The sequence below is a fragment of the Sapajus apella genome, unplaced genomic scaffold, assembly GCF_009761245.1.
Source record: "Sapajus apella isolate SASKATOON/1434 unplaced genomic scaffold, GSC_monkey_1.0 scaffold93, whole genome shotgun sequence".
Classification (NCBI taxonomy): Eukaryota; Metazoa; Chordata; class Mammalia; order Primates; family Cebidae; genus Sapajus; species Sapajus apella.
This window is the reverse complement of record NW_022437033.1, coordinates 160752-177819: the sequence shown is the minus strand read 5'-3', so window position 1 is coordinate 177819 and position 17068 is coordinate 160752. Positions and strand designations below refer to the sequence as shown.

The window sequence follows — 17068 nt, the reverse complement described above, 5'->3', positions numbered from 1 at the left end:
TCTTTCTACTACAAAGATACATGCACACGTATGTGTATTGCGGCACTGTTCACAGTAGCAAAGACTTGGAACCAGCCCAGATGCCCAACAACGATAGACTGGATAAAGAAAATGTGGCACACATACACCATGGAATACTATGCAGCTATAAAAAAGGATGAGTTCATGTCCTTTGCAGGGACATGGAAGAAGTTGGAAACCATCATTCTCAGCAAACTGACACAAAAACAGAAAACCAAACACTGCAGTTTCTCACTTATAAGTGGGAGCTGAACAATGAGAACACATGCACACAGGGAAGGGAACATCACACACCAGAGCCTGTCAGTGGGGTGAGGGGCTAAGGGAGGGAGAGCATTAGGAGAAATACCTAATATAGGTGACGGGTTGATGCATGCAGAAAACCACTATGGCATGTGTATACCTATGTAACAAACCTGCATGTTCTGCACATGTACCCCAGAACTTAAACTATAAGAAAAATCACACTGTACCCCATAAATATATACAACTACAATTTGCTAGTCAAATAAATATTTTCTAATCTAGTGGAAGAAAAAATTAAAAATGCTATATCTGTAAGTGACCAAGTTCTCTTTTCCTCTATTTGCAGGCAATGTCATTCATTCCTAACACATTGGTTGGGGGTGGGGGGCATGAAGAGAGAAAGGCAGTTTCAAGTTCACTCCTGATTTATTGTGAGCAATGCATATGACTAATAAACCTCCTCAATCTTATGTAACTTTCACTTTTCCATATTTTCTTGGGCCTGGTCCCAGGCAGCATAGGAAATGACAAACGAATAAACTAGGGATAATATATAGAAGAAAAATGGACACTAAAATTATCAACGAAAAATATTACCAGATAACATTCTGTCCTCCACTTTATTATTTTTTATTATTTTATGTGTCACAGGACCTATTTTCAGTAGTGAAATACTTTTGGTTGGAAGCACTGGCTGTCCCTATAGTTCTTTGTGAAGCAGCATTGGGGCATCTTCCAGCCGGGTTTAGACTGTCTAGAAACTATGCTGAGTCAACAATGCAATCTGACCATAAATGTCACATGGTCAATAGAGCAATGAGGTTCATCTTGGGGAATGCATGGTCAGACTCACCAGGAATACTATGTAAGACTTTGGTACCTTGGCCCACGGACTGTTGAGAGGAGAAAGCATGAATAACAGAAGCCTCAAAATTGTCAAATGAGGATTGAGAGAAACTTAGCTAGGCAAAGATAAGAATTAAATGACACATAGGTGCTGTCTTCAATTATCAAAGGGGTCATGTATCAGCAGGAGGTGACTTGCCCAACAGATCAGAACCTGTATCAAAGGAGGCAGATTTCAGTTCAATATGAGGAAGAGTTATCTAATGAAGATCGCCAAAGACTGAATGAGCTACCTTAGAAAACACCAAGCTCCCCAGTACCGGAGATGTTCAAGCAGAGGTAGAAGAGATAATTTCAAAACTGCGATATAGGGATTACACTAAACGGCCTTTAAGGGTTGTTTGCAACTCTAAGACTATATCATCACCTTCCCTTGACTTGTCCTCAGTCTCAACTGGGATCTAAGGGAAGCAATGGAAATTTTTCCTATATCATAAATCAGGTCATTGCTTAGCTTTCAACCTACCTTCACTGACAGGTGTGCCCTCTCTTTGTTGGTCTGGGAACACAGTAAGGATTTCAGACAATACTGCAGGTAGCTTTCAAAAAGCTCTGATCCAGGCCGCACGTGGTGGCTCACGCCTGTAATTCCAGCACTTTGGGAGGCAGAGGTGGGTGGATCACGAGGTCAGGAGTTCGAGACCAGCCTGGCCAACACGGTGAAACCCCGTCTCTGTTAACAATACAAAATTAGCTGGGCGCCGTGGCGGGCGCGTGTAATATCAGTTACTCGGGAGGCTGAGACAGGAGAATCGCTTGAAGCCGGCAGGCAGAGGTTGCAGTGAGCCAAGATTGCGCCACTGCACTCTAGACCCTAGCCTGGGCAACAAGAGTGAAACTCCATCTAAAAAAAGAAAAAAAAAGGCTCTGATCCAAACTAGAGCTAGACTTGACCTAAGTTACCAATAGGCACCTGCACAGATGACAGGAGAGTCCTTTCCTTATTCAAATAATGGCAACTCTGAATACAATTTTCTTCTGGGTAACAGGAAAACTTTGTTAGTCTGAGATGGCTGGCACCCTTGGCCATTCCCTCCTCAATCCTGGTGCCCAAGATAAGTGCCTGTGACCATGCCGCTGTGGCTCAGATGATCTTTCCAAGCTGCATTTCCTCTCCTCTCTTCCAAATCCTCTAACCCTATCTGCGTTTCTGTGATTTGCATCCAGATGCCTCAATCCAGCCCTTTTGACAGCAGTAGGATGCCCTGGTTGGACTCTCAAAGGCTTGATTTCCTGGCTTTAGTACCCCCTGGAATACTTACTCTGTATTCATGGGTCAGAGCAGCCTCACTACTGAGTCAAACTCAGATTCCTAGAGCCCCTGGCTGGCGCTTGCCACCCAGGCTCCAAGCTCTGGAGAGGAATAAATAATCTTTTACATCTGTTTCAACCTTTACAGTTTCAACTGTTGCAGGTCACAATTGAATTTCAATTTCATTCTAACAATTGCCTTATCTGGGGTTAAGCAGGGCAAGTGTAATGTTACAGACATTTTTTAGATGAGGAAATAGAAACACAGATGATGCCCCAGGTTGTGTCATGGAAAAATGAAGAGTCAATATAAGGTACTGTTGAGTAGTACTAACTACTCCTGTTCTACAACTATGATTCCTAACAACACAACAGTAACAATAATAGCTTATGAATCCTATGTTATAAGCTGACAGCAAGAATTCAGTGCACATTAGAAAAGTAATGCTTCTCATTTAATTTTGCAACTGCAGTTAATTATTCACTGGCAAGTATCTCCTTTTGAACGGCATCAGCTACATAATTGGTAGGGCCTAGTGCAAAATGAAAATGTGGGGCCCTTTTTAAAAAATTATTAAGAATTTCAGCCGGGCACAATGGCTCATGCCTGTAATCCCAACATTTTGGGAGGGCGAGGTGGGCAGATCAGGAGGTCAGGAGATCTAGACCATCCTGGCCAACATGGTAAGACCCTGTCTCTATTTAAAAAACACAAAAAATTAGCTGGATATGGTGGCATGTGCCTGTAGTCCCAGCTACTCGGGAGGCTGAGGCAGGAGAATCGCTTGAACCTGGGAAGTGGAGGTTGCAGTGAGCCGAGATTGCACCACTGCACTCCAGCATGGGTGACAGAGCTAAACTTCATCTCAAAAGAAAGAAAGAAAGAAAGAAAGAATTTCAAGATGGTAACAGCAAAGCATTAAGCCAAGCATGAAACCTTTGTAAGCAAGGAGCCCTGTTCAGAAGCCCCTTTTGCCCATGAAGTTGGTCTTGCTTATAAACCCTCAAGAAATACCTAAGTCTTAATGTAAGGTTTCACTGTAGGGACAAGAGAAGAAATTCTGTCATTGGTTCTCTTATTCTTCTCGTTGCATAAAAACATTCACTTTGTTACTTCTTGTAAATCCTTATATCATCAAGAGTATCATTAGAATCAGGGAGATTCTGTAATTCCTGGTTGACAAATCTCATTTTTATTTTATTGATTTCTTGAGATAATGTACTTCCTGTGAAATTTTGTTGCATCCTGCTGACCTCCCAAATATAATATTAAACAAAAACTAGGGAAGCTGCTCAATCTTCATTCCTTCCCTTCTTAGAACCTTCAGTCAAGAAAGGATATATTGATTACGTTAAGACTAAACTAAGCCTTGACAAGAACTCCATCTGTCAGACTACTTATGAAGAAAAACAGTCACTGAAGTCATAGCTTCACACAAGGCAGCTCTCCCAATGGAGATACTAGACCTTTTCAGTCTGGAGAGATCCAGTCTGTCCCAGCCCTGCCCCACCTGTCACCATTCTTCCCTAGCCTTCCCGCTTCCAAACCAGGAAACAACTAACAGAATGCCAAGAAAACCATGAAATACCGATCATGATGAGATGCATAATGGAATGTTATTTAAGAGGACTATGACAAAATTTTAAAGAGAATCACATTTTAAGTTTTGCAAATACAATAATATATAGAAAAAATGTTTTCACTAGGCTGATGTCTTCGAGTTTGACTTTCTGCCCTCCATGATCCTTTTCTCTTGATAAATGACCTGCTGTATTTTATCAATTCTAGGATGCATTTTTAAATCACATTTCACATCACTAAAATCAGAATGGATCTTATAATCAATGGCATTTTACGGTCACTGTAGGTGAGAAGGTGGCTAAATGTCTGTGTATGCTCAAATTTGGTCACGGTTGTTGTTATATCATGATACATAATAAAAATGTATATCTAAATAAGTCTGAAAGAGCTCATTAGTAAATATAAAATTAAAATTCTATAAATATGAAGGCATTGCATCATCGTTTACCTGAAAGTGTATTCTTCTCTAAATTTTACATTAAAAAATTACATTAAAAATTTCAGATGTGATTAAATACTTCATGTCTTCAATAGAATGCATTATCCACCACTAGAATTATGAAGAGTTTGAAAAGCTTTACATGTAACCTCTAAGAAGTTTTTCAAAGCTCATACTGGAAAAGTTTTCAGGTACTAATAGAAGACATTTTTCCCACTATTCTTAATGAAATATTACTTTTTTAACTTTTTCCTGCTTATTACTAAAAATCACCCAAAATGGAAACCAAAAATCTAGTAAAAGGCACAGGTTACATCAGAATAGCAGTATACTGAACCAGATTAGTGGAAAATCAATTTTTTCCACAGAAGTGGTTTTAGAGAAACTTAGAGAGATTTCCTATATATACTTTAGAACAGCACTGTCATCTAATATATATAATGTGAGCTTCACAAGTAATTTTAAATTTGCACGTTGCAACATTTTTTAACAGTTTAAAAATCAGGTAAAATTAAATTTAGTGATATGTATTACTTAATTCCATATCATCAAAATATTATTTCAATACGTTATCAACATAGAACATTAGTGAAATACTTTGTTTGTCCTGTCCTTGAAATCCAGTGTGTATTTTATACTTACAGCATATCTGTTTGTACTAGCCACATTTCAAATGTTAAATAGCCACATGTGATTGTGGCTCCCATATTGGACAAAACAACTTTAGTCAATATATATATTTATCAACAGAACAAAACAAAATCCCTTCCAGAACATTTCGCTCAAACATGATCACTCACGGAAGTGTCTGGCAGAAATTCAAAAGTGACTTCCACTGCACAATTGTGAACATGAACTACAATAAATAGGTTATTCCAACAATTACAACAATATATTGTTCTTCTGGAACAATCTTGCAGGAGACAAACTAGAACATTGGTCTTCAAAGTAGGCTACTGCTACACAAATTCTTTTGTTTTTTTTTTGTTTTTGTTTTTGTTTTTTTTGAGATGGAGTTTCGCTCTTGTCACCCAGGCTGGAGTGTAGTGGTGTGATCTCAGCTCACTGCAAACTCCGCCTCCCAAGTTCAAGCGATTCTCCTGCCTCGGCCTACTGAGTAGATAGAATTATAGGCATGCACCACCACGCCTGACTAATTTTTTATTTTTAGTAGAGACAGAGGTTTCTCCATCTTGGTCAGGCTGGTCTCCAACTCCCAACCTCAGGTGATCCACCTGCCTTGGCCTCCCAAAATGCTGGGATTACAGGCGTGTCCCACCACGCCCGGCCCACAAATTCTTTTCAAGAAGTACTTGTGTAGAAAGAGTATCAATGAATCCACTTTCAGGTTCTCAACTCTCACATGTATTCTGTCTTAAATGAATCTGCCTAAGAACACCATTTTTTCCCACATGCTTAAAATTAAGCATTATTTTCCAGCTATTCTCAATACTAATCACCAATATGTGTCATCAACTGGAAAAAAAAAAGCATCTAACTAATTGCAGTATATATTGCTGGCGCTGATTCTTTTCAATATAACTGGACTGTTTTTTAGTACTAAAAAATTATTTAGACTGGTAAAACTTATGTATAGGAATTGGCAATACCACTACCGGGTATTTATCTAAAGGAATAGAAATTAACATATCAAAGGGATACATGCACTACCATGTTTATTGCAGCACTATTCACAGTAGCAAAGATATGGAATCAACCTAAGTGTACAACCACAGATAAATGAATAAAGAAAATACGGCACATATAAACCATGGAATATTACTGGGTCATAAAAAAGGATGAAATCCTATCATTTGCAGCAACATGGATGGAACTGGAAGTCATTATCTTAGGTAAAATAAACCAGGCACAAAAAGACAAATAACACATGTCCTCACTCACATGTGGGAGCCAAAAAAGTTGATCTCATGGAGGTAGAGAGTAGAATGATACACACCAGAGACTGGGAAAGGTTTATAGGCAGGAGGGGAGAGATGAAGAGAGGTTTATTAATTGCTTCAAACATACAGTTAAATAGAAGAAATAAGTTCTAGTGTTTGATAGCATAGTAGGGTGATTATACGTAACAACAATATATTGTGTTTTTCAGAATAGCTAGATGAGAGGATCTGAAATGTACCCAACACATAGAAATGATAAATACTCAGGTGATAGAGGCCCTAAATACCCTGACTTGATCATTACAAATTCTATGCATGTAACAAAATTTCACATGTACCTCTTAAGTATGTACAAATGTATCAAAAATATTTAAAAATTTAAATTTTAATTAATTAAAGAAGAAATTATGTGATTTATTTCAGAAATTATATGATCATTCTATTAAACCTATCAGAAGCTGTTTTCTCAGACTGTATTGTAAAATATCTTTTCCAATTAAAATCAATCATTGGCCAACTGCGAGGGCTAAAGCTTGTAATCCTAGCACTTTGGGAGGCCGAGGCAGATGGATTGCTTGAGTCTAGGAGCTCGAGACCAACCTGGGCAACATGGTGAAACCCTGTCTCTACTAAAAGACAGAAATTAGCCAAGTGTTGAGGCTCGCATCTATAATCACAGCTACTCCAGAGGCTAAGGCGTGAGAATTACTTGAACCTAGGAGGCAGAGGTTGCAGTGAGTTGAGATCACACCACTGCACTCCAGGCTGGGAGAAAGAGCAAGACTCTGACTCCAAAAAAGAAAAAAAAAATCAATCTTCATTTCATTTTATAAATAACCTTTATATTTTCTACCTCCTATTATCAAAAATAAAATGATGTGCTAGTTTTATATTTAGCAATTTTTTTAGACTCTTTCATAAAATATCATCAAAAAGTTTAATCCCAGCACTTTGGAAAGCGGAAGCAGGTGGATCATTTGAGGCCAGGAGTTCAAGACCATCGGCGCCAACGTGATAAAACCCCATCTCTACTAAAAATGCAAAAATCAGCTGGGCTTGGTAGTGCGCACCTGTAATCCCAGCTACTCTGGAGGCCGAGGCACAAGAATTGCTTGAACCTGGGAGGTGGAGGTTATAGTGAGCCGAGATGGCACCACTGCACTCCAGCCTGGACAACAGAGCAAGACTGTCTCAAATTATTTTTCATTTTACTAATTACCAAATGTGTGATATTTTGTGTTCTTCGGATTAAGTGTGTACTAGTAATAATTTTATGATAAAAATTTTAATCTTGGCCAGGCACAGTGGTTCACGCCTGTAATCCCAAGCACTTTGGGAGGCTGAAGTGGGTGGATCATGAGGTCAGGAGTTCAAGACCAGCCTAGCCAACATGGTGAAACACCATCTCTACTAAAAGTACAAAAATTAGCCTGGGTGGTAGTGGGCACTTGTAATCCCAGCTACTTGGGAGGCTGAGGCAGAGAAGTGCTTGAACTTGGGAGGTGGAGTTTGCAGTGAGTGGAGATCGCACCACTGCACTCCAGCCTGGGTGACAGAGCGAGACTCCATCTCAAAAAAACTAAACTAAACTAAAATAATAAATTAAATTAATCTTTTGAGGCTTAGAGTCACAGAAAATTTATTTCCATTCTTGTATGCTTTTTGCAGGCATGTATGGTAAGGTGACTAATAAAGGGCCTTTAAACATTAAAAATACATACATTACTATACATTATGTAGAGAAGTTGAATGGAATGGCAAGTTCAAGGAGATAGAAAAATTACATAAAATTTCTGACTGCTAAAGAAGACCTTGTTCGTGTTTTTTTAATCAACAATTATGAATATCAAAGGAGTATGGTATTTTTATTTCACTGAATGCATGCAAAAATTTGATGAAATCAATTTAAAAGTATGAGTATTCACAATATGCTGGAAATAACACTAAAAATATTTAAGCTTATGATAAGAAATTTCAGATGTTCATTTCAAGATGTGTGATGGAGTCGATTATTTTCCAAAATGATTTTAGGTGGTAAATAATTAGAAAGTATGAAGATCACTGCTATAGAACAGTCTCAGTGAATTCCAAAGGGAAATTCGGGGTAGCAGGGGGAAAAGTTAGAGACAAAGATTTCTTTTTATTTTATGACTTTTTAATTTCTAGATATATAGCAGAAACCGCTACAACTTGATGTATACATGCTTATTCACCAGGGTGGTTACACAACCTTGCAATGGGTGAAGTTTAGGAACCTTTCTGAGCAATCCACAAATACGGTACTTACTCAGTTTGGTCACTAGGTGGCTAAGGTGCACTGGGCACGAAGCCCTCTTCCCCTTCTTGCACCCTGCTCTCTCAATCTTCCATCTCTTCCTGAAAAGAGGAAAAGAATACTAACAACAGTAATAACAACAACAAACCACACTAGCAGGAAATATCTGCTTCAGGTCTTTCCATTTGCCAGAGACTGTAATAATCCCTTTGATCACTGAGAATTTCAGAAGTGACCTTGTTTGTGAACATAATCTATATTACTACATTAATAAATTATTCTTTTTATGTATTTATTTTTTGAGGCGGAATCTCACTCTGTCTCCCAGGCTAGAGTGGAGTGGCACAATCTTGGCTCACTGCAACCTCCGCCTCCCAGGTTCAATCGATTCTCGTGTCTCAGCCTCTCAACTAGCTGGGACTACAGGCACATGCCACCACGCCTGGCTATTTATTTATTTATTTATTTATTTTTGTATTTTAGTAGAGATGGGGTTTCACCATGTTGTTCAGGCTGGTCTCGAACTCCTAGCTCAGGCAATCCACCTGCCTTGGCCTCCCGAAGTACTGAGATTACAGGCGTGAGCCACCACACCAGGATAATTATTCTTTATTAATACATTTACAAAAAAAAAGTTGATTAATACAACTCTATGAAATAATCATGCAGCTTGACCACAAAAACCAAACCCTATCTAGCTAAGTACTTTGTACCCAAACCAAAAAATACCCAGGCTAGAGTGCAGTGGCGAGATCTTAGCTCACTGCAACTTTTGCCTCCCAGGTTCAATAGATTCTCCTGCCTCAGCCTCCCGAGTAGCTGAGACTACAGACACACGCTGCAATATAGCAGCAATAGCAGCAGAATCTGTGACATTCTAAGCACTGAGCTAAGCCCTTCATTTCACTACATCTTCAAATGACTCTAAAAGATAGGTGCTAATATTACTCCCATGTTACAGGTGAGAAGGCAAGAAAATGGCCCCAAATCATTGAACTAGTAAGTGATAGAGCTGGGATAAAAATGCAGGTTTGGTTTTGTTTTTAACTTCAATACACATGCATTTAAATATTACAGTTTGACATTTCAGTGAGGTGTGTGTCTATCTTTCTATACACGTCTATGCACATGTTTCTATTCCTGCGATTCCACGTGATTTTATGTCTCTGATTCTCTGCACGTGAGAATGCATTTGAATGTGGGTTTGTGAGGTGTGTGCATACTCACATGTGAACTCAAGATCTTTTAGAGATCCTTCTGGTAATGTCCACATCTACTTTTATACAGTATATGCAGGAGAAGGAGCTTGATAATTTCCATTCTGTCTTGAAGAGACTAAGACAAGGGCATATTAAAAGTCCTAGCCTCCTTTGAAAAAGTGCCTCTGGCTGGGTGCAGTGACTCACGCCTGTAATCCCAGCACTTTGGGAGGCCGAGGCGGGTGGATCACGAGGTCAGGAGATCGAGACCATCCTGGCTAACATGGTGAAACCCTGTCTCTACCAAAAACACAAAAAATGAGCTGGGCGTGGCAGCATGCACCTGTAGTCCCAGCTACTCAGGAGGCTGAGGCAGGAGAATCTCTTGAACCCGGGAGGCGAAGGTTGCAGTGAGCTGAGATAGCACCACTGCACTCCAGCCTGGGCAACAGATTGAGACTCCATTTCAAAAAAAAAAAAAAAAGAAAGAAAAAGAAAGAAAAAGTGCTTCTTTGTGGTTAGGTGTCTGTGTTTTTCATATGTATAAATTGCATGTGTCTCTAATGTCTGTGTATGTGTAAATCTGTGTTTCTGTTTGTGGCATGATTAAGTCCATGAATGCATCCACGTACCGACACTGGCACATGCATGCATGTATATTCATATATTCAATGTGCATTTAGGACTTGTATTTCATGAACATAGGCATACATCTGTAGATCAGTGTATGTGGATATGTGCATGCCAGTGTGTATATATGTTGACATGTGAGGGTGCATGTCTCTACATCTGTGCATTTGTGTGCCTGTGGCTATCTGTATGTACATATGCATGTTTTAGAGTGTATTTGGGTAGGTATTATCTAGAAATATGTGTATGTCTCTTACATTCTTAAAATGTACTCTGCTTGAGTGTTTCTGTGTGAGTATACATGGCATGAGTGTACATCTGCATGTTCATTTGAATGTCTATATATGCAAGTACATTTACAGGGTGCTTTGTGCATGTGCCTGTAATGGTTTTTTTTTTTTTTTTTTTTCTTTTTGAGGTGGAGTTTCACTATTGTCGCCCAGGCTGGAGTGCAATGGCACGATTTTGGCTCACCGCAACCTCTTCCTCCTGGGTTCAAGCGATTCTCCTGCCTCAGCCTCCTGAGTAGCTGGGATTACAGGCACCCGCCACCATGCCCAGCTAATTTTTGTATTTTTAGTAGAGATGGGGTTTCACCATGTTGGCCAGGCAGGTCTTGAACTCCTGACCTCTCGTGATGCACCTGCCTTGGACTCCCAAAGTGCTGGGATTACAGGCATGAGCTGCCATGCCCAGCCTGCAATGTGGGTTTTGAGTGTGTCATCATTTCAGTGGGTGAAATCCTGTCTTGTTTGGGGGCAGTAGCCGTGTCTAGGTGTACATATGTAAGTCTGCGGGAACTTACCTGTATTCACCTGTATTTATCTCTACACAAGTCCAGGCATATAAGATAGCATCTATATCTGTGTGGACATGTTTGGTCCCTATGTTTACCGCTTGCAAATATTCATCTGTGTGAGCTTCTGCATGTCTATGTATCCATGTGTACATAATATACATATACTCACACACTGGGTGTGAATCTCTGTCTGTGCCTGCACATTCTTGCTTGTTAGATTAAGATGCCAGGAATCATTTAATCCTTACAACAGCCTTGAATGCAGGGACCACCATCATCCCCAATTTATAAGTGAGGAACTAAAGATCAGTGAATTAAAGTACCTTGCTTCTGGTCATATGGCCAATACGTGGCAGAGACAAATTTCAAAACCAGGTCTGACAGACATGAAACACATATTCCTTGTGCTCTACCACAGAGCATTTCAATACCTAATGTGCCCGGGTCATAGCACCAGGGAGTAGTGGAGCCAGGACTGGAAGCAGGCAAGTCTGCCTCTAAATTTTATGTTCTGAACCTTGATTCTTTCCTGAAGTTATCTCATTTAATCCTTGCAATATTCTAAAAGTAAATATTGCATCCATGTTTACAAATGGGTAAACCAAACTCAAAGAAATAGTCACCTGTCAAAGCTCTGTGTGAGCATTTAGGCCCTCTCCTCATATTCTGTGGAGCAAACAATGTGGTATTGGGTATTCGATGTAACTGACTGAGTTTGTCCCTTATGAGTGAATTTGAATGTTCTAGAGTGAGTGTACATATCAAACTGCTTTTTCTAGGTGCTGTAAGGCCTTCCGAGTATTGTGTAGCAAGTCTGGGAATTATGTGAGCCAGCTGTGAAATTTGGGACAAGTCTATTGTTGTGGACTGAGAATGTGCATTGTGGATTACACTTCCCTGTATGTGCCTCTTTGCATCCTGATATGAGTCTAAGGTAGGAGCATATAAAGACCCTGAGGCAGGCCGGGTGTGGTGGCTCATGCCTGTAATCCCAGCACTGTGGGAAGCTAATGCGGGTGGATCACAAGGTCAGGAGTTCAAGACCAGTCCTGGTCAAGATGGTGAAACCCTGTCTCTACTAAAAATACACAAATTAGCTGGGCGTGGTGGCAGGTGCCTGTAATCCCAGCTACCTGGGAGGCTGAGTCAGAGAATTGCTTCACTCCGGGAGGCGGAGGTTGCAGTGAGCCGAGATCACACCACTGCACTCCAGGCTGAGCGACAGGGTGAGACTCGGTCTCAAAAAAGAAAACAAAAAAGCCATGAGCCAACCCTGAGTGTTCTGGGTGAAATGGCATGGCTCTGTGTAGTGGTGCAAGGCCAGATGTTGTGGGTCAAATGTGGTGAGGTGAGGTAAGTCTGAGTGTGGTAGAGAACATCTTTTTGTTACAAGGGAAGTCTCTTTGCATTGAGAGTTGGTTCTATGTGCTTTTGAATAATGAGCTTTATGTTGTGGCATGAGTCTTTCTGATAGGAAAGTAGGTTGTGATCAAGTATGTGGGTTATTCAAAGTATAGGTAAGTGTAGGTCCTGTGAGGGAGTTCCTTGTGGTGCCAATCTGTGCCAAGTGGGATAGATGTCTGCACTGCAGGTTTCTTCTCTACATTAAAAGAGGCATATATAGTCTGGGTGCGGTGGCTCATGCTTGTAATCCCAGCACTCGGGGATTCGAGGAGTGGATCATGAGGTCAGGAGTGTAAGAACAACATGGCCAAGACGGTGAAACCCCGTCTCTACTAAAAATACAAAAATTAGCTGGGCGTGTTGGCACATACCTGTAATCCCAACTACTCAGAAAGTTGAGGCAGAGAATTGCTTGAACCCAGGAGGCAGAAGTTGCAGTGAGCCGAGATTGCACGACTGCACTCCAGCCTGGGTGACAGAGCGAGACTCCACCTCAAAAAAAAAAAAAAAAAAAAAAAAAAAAAAAAAAAAAAAAAAAAAAAGAGGCATATCTAAATGGCACACAGGGAATCTGTGGATGTCGTACATCTCTCTCTATATATTTTTTTCTTCTCAAATTCCTTTTTTCCATAGGTTATCTCTATAAAGTATGGACCCAGTCAGTCATGGGCATCTGGTTTGGGGTGAGTATGCTTTGTGAGAGTGATTCTAGGTGCTGGGACTTTTATGATTATGATTTTCTGGATGCAATTACATGCAGTGCTAGGGGAGTCTACAGAGTATGGATCATGTCCTCACCTTGTAGGGCATGTCCTGGTGTTGTGGTCTATACATGACTGTCTGCATATTGTGGGATGTGTCTTAAAGTCATGGGGTGAGACTATATATTTCATGGGTTGATTCTGGACAGCTATAGTAAATCTCCATGTGATGGAGCAATATTTGCATTTTATAGTGCGTCTGTGCCTTACAGGAAATTTATGTTTTTTTTGTTTTTTTTTTTTTTCCTGAGGCTTGCAGTCCCTCAGGAATGGGGCTCTATCTATACCTAGCATGGCAATTTTGGAACTTGTGGTCCAAATCTGTGCATTGTCAGGCAAGTTTATATGATACATGCTGGCTCTAGATGTGATATGAGGTGTGCCTTGCTGTTGTAAGCAGAATGTGGGTGGTTAGGGGCAAGTCAGGGGTGTGATGAAGCTTGTGTTTTTATAATACTATAGGATCATGACTATAAAGTCAGCCTGCATTATAATGCAATTTTGTGTGTTGTAGGGTATGCCAAGTTATAATTAAGCATGCCTTGAATTGTGGGTTTTTGTGTTATGTGATGGCTTGTTTTGTGGGGTAATTTCATGTGATACAGTGTGTCTGTGCATCACGGGGTATGTGTCTCAGTGTTGTGGGGCAAGTCTGTACATTGTGATGCTTGGTGTGAATTGTCATGTACACTTTATGTTTTGTAGGTCACGTATTGATGTTGTGGGGTGATGTGAGGTTGTGATGAGATTCTGTGTGTTCTAGGAGAGTCTGAGTGCTGTGGAGCATGTCCATGCACTATGAGGAGAATCTAATATGGGTTGAGTCTGCAGGTGTAATTTGATTCTAAGTGTTTTAGAGTAAGTCTGCATTTGGAAGAAGGTTTGAAAATGATGCGACAATTCTGGAACTGTGGGAAATGTCTATGAATTTGCAAGATATTTTGTACATTAGAGGACGTGCCTTTCATTAGAGAGCTTTCCAAGTTGTTGTGGGGATAAGTACACTGTAGACCATGTCTAGGGTTTCAGTCAAGGGTACCTCATGGGGTGAGGCTGTATTGTAAAAGGCATGCCTGGTGAGGAGCATATCTGTACAATATGGAGTAGGTCTTGATCCTGTGATGCAAGTCTGTGAGTCCCAGGGTAATTTTGGGTATTGGGGAGCACATGGTTTTTTGTGGGGCATTTGCATTGCAGAGTGATTGTGTGCATTTGTGGGGTAAATCTGTGCATCAGAATGCAATTTTGTGTTCGTAGGAAAACCTTTCTGTCATAGGGTTCATGTGTCCACTGTAAATTGTATCTAAGCATTGTGGAGCTAGTTTGCACATTGTCTTGTGGTGTGGCAAGACCATGAGTTCATGGGTGAGGCTGGATATTTGGGATCTCTTCCTCTCGTAGTGGAGCAATTGTATCTTGTAGAGTGAGGCTGTGCATTGTTAGGGAGATTTTTCCATTATGGAACTTATCTGTGAGTTATAGGGCATGTCCTGGTGTGAGTATGGGCAATATAGGGCAAGGTATTTCCTTGTAGGTTCATTGTAGGCATTGTGAGGCATATGTGTAGTACTCTGGTACATGACTCACTCTTCAGTCAACTTTAGGTGTTATGGCGCTACTGAATGAGCTGTGGGATATGTCTTGGCATTTTGTGAATTTTTGCACTGTGAGGTAAAATTGTTCATTGTGACAGGGTTCCATGGGCTATGTTGGGAGTCCCATGCCATGGAGCATGTGTGACATAGTAAGCTGGTCTAGATATCGAGTGGTTAGTGTGGAAGTTATGGAAGAGACCAGACAACGTGGGATCATATGCACGTTGTAAAGTGTTTCTTGGTGTTGTGGCACATGTCTGTGTATTTGGGTGCATAGGTGGTAGCTCTGTGAATTTTGAGGTAATCATCTGCTTTGTGGGTAAGTCTCTGCATTGTGGGGTAATGCTACATATGAGTAAAAGTCTGTGCGTTCTAGAATGAATTTGAAAGTTGGGTAGAATTCCATGCAGAGTGGGGCAAGTCTGTTTTCTGCAGTATATCTTAGACCTGCTGCATGCACTAGCAGGGGGTGGTGGGGAGGAAGACAAGTCTATGTGTTTGAGAATGTGACTAGATGTTGTGTATCCATCAATTATGGAGTGTATGTTTTGAGAAATGCTTGTAAGTTCTTATACAATACTTCATGTTTCAGAGGAGTCTATATCTTATAAGACATATTTGTGGATTGTGAGCTGTATCCAGGAGGTGTGGAAGAAGCCATATATTTTGGGTGGAGTGTCTGTTCTGATGCAATGTGAGGTGCTGTGAGGTAAGTCGACATTGTAGGACGAGCTCTGTGATGTTACAGAATTCTGTGCATTGCTCAGGCAATGTCTACATTGTGAAATGTCTGTACATTGTAAGGTGTGTCTGTGCATTGGGTGACAAGTGTGAGCTGTGAATTTATTCTAAGTGAGGACAAATCTATGTGTGGTGCTGCATCTGTTCTAGGGTGGGTTTATATATTTTGGGATGAACGTGAGTGTTTGGTGTAAATTTAGGAATTGTGTGGTAAGTATGGGGGGTCTTTGTTCTGTAGGGTAGATCTGAGTTGGTTGTAATTGTGCACTATGATGCCATTCTTTAGAGTCAGTCTATGTTGTGTAAAACGTTTGTGTATTGTGGGTGTGTCCATATGTTGGAAGGTATGTGCATATGTTGTGGAGCATGGACATGTAAGTATATTCTGGGGCCAAGCTGAGTGTTCCAGGGTGAATGCATATTATATAGGTACATGAGGGTGCCATAAGGTAAGTCTGAAAGTAATGAGGCAAGTCTGGGTGCTATGAGGCACATCTTTGTGGTTTATTTGTGTATTATCCAGAATGTCTTTGTATTGTGAGACAAGTGTTGGCAATGTAGAAAAAGTTTGTGAATTATGTGGCATGCCCTGTATTGTGGGGCATGTCTGTTAGTTGTAGATGTTGTTTGTGTGTTTTGAGCTATGTGTGTATATTGTGAAGTAATCAGTCTTATTAAGTGAGTCTGAGTGCCATAGTGTGAGTCTGAATCTTGTGCAGCAAGTCTGGGTGTCATGGGACATGTTCCTGCATTGTCTGATTTGTCTCTGTTGTTCATCCCGTGTTCTGTGAGGTAAGTCTTCATGCTATGAAAGCAAAAAGTTGTTTGGTAGGGCATGTCTGCAGTTGTGGGCCACATCCGATTGCTGCTGTGTTAGTCCTTGTGATTCAAGGTGAGTATAGGTTAATGGGCCAAGTCTGTATACCATGGGGTAAGTCTGGGTATTTTGCAGCAAACCTTCAAATAATAGATACATCTGGGCAGTGTAGGTTTCATTTGTGTGCTTCAGTATTTATGTGTGCTGTGAGTCAAGTTTGGGTAGTAAAGACGTCCAAAAATATTTCATTGGGTTCATAGGCACATAATGGAGACAATCTGCTTCTTTGGGGGCATATCTGTGTGTGTGTATGGAATGTGCCTGTGATACTGTGGAGCCAGCATGGATCTTGTTGTATCACTCTCTGTAATGTGAGGTCAGTACTGGTGTATATCTGCACATTGCAAAGTTTTTCTGCATGTTTTCAATCCTTTTGCATCCCTTCTGTGTGCTTTGAAGCAAGTCTTGGTGTGAGACTGTCAAGAAGTTGTTTTTCCTAGC

The 17068-nt window shown here is 40.6% G+C and overlaps 1 long non-coding RNA gene across 2 annotated transcripts in view; it reads right to left on the bottom strand.

The window, feature by feature from the left end:
• Positions 1 to 17068, bottom strand: part of LOC116535263 — a 58010-nt gene that overhangs the window by 28499 nt on the left and 12443 nt on the right. For both annotated transcript variants that reach the window (XR_004262122.1, XR_004262123.1), the window contains one exon: positions 8634 to 8722. This is a non-coding gene — a long non-coding RNA (uncharacterized LOC116535263). The remainder of the gene's footprint in view (positions 1 to 8633; positions 8723 to 17068) is intronic.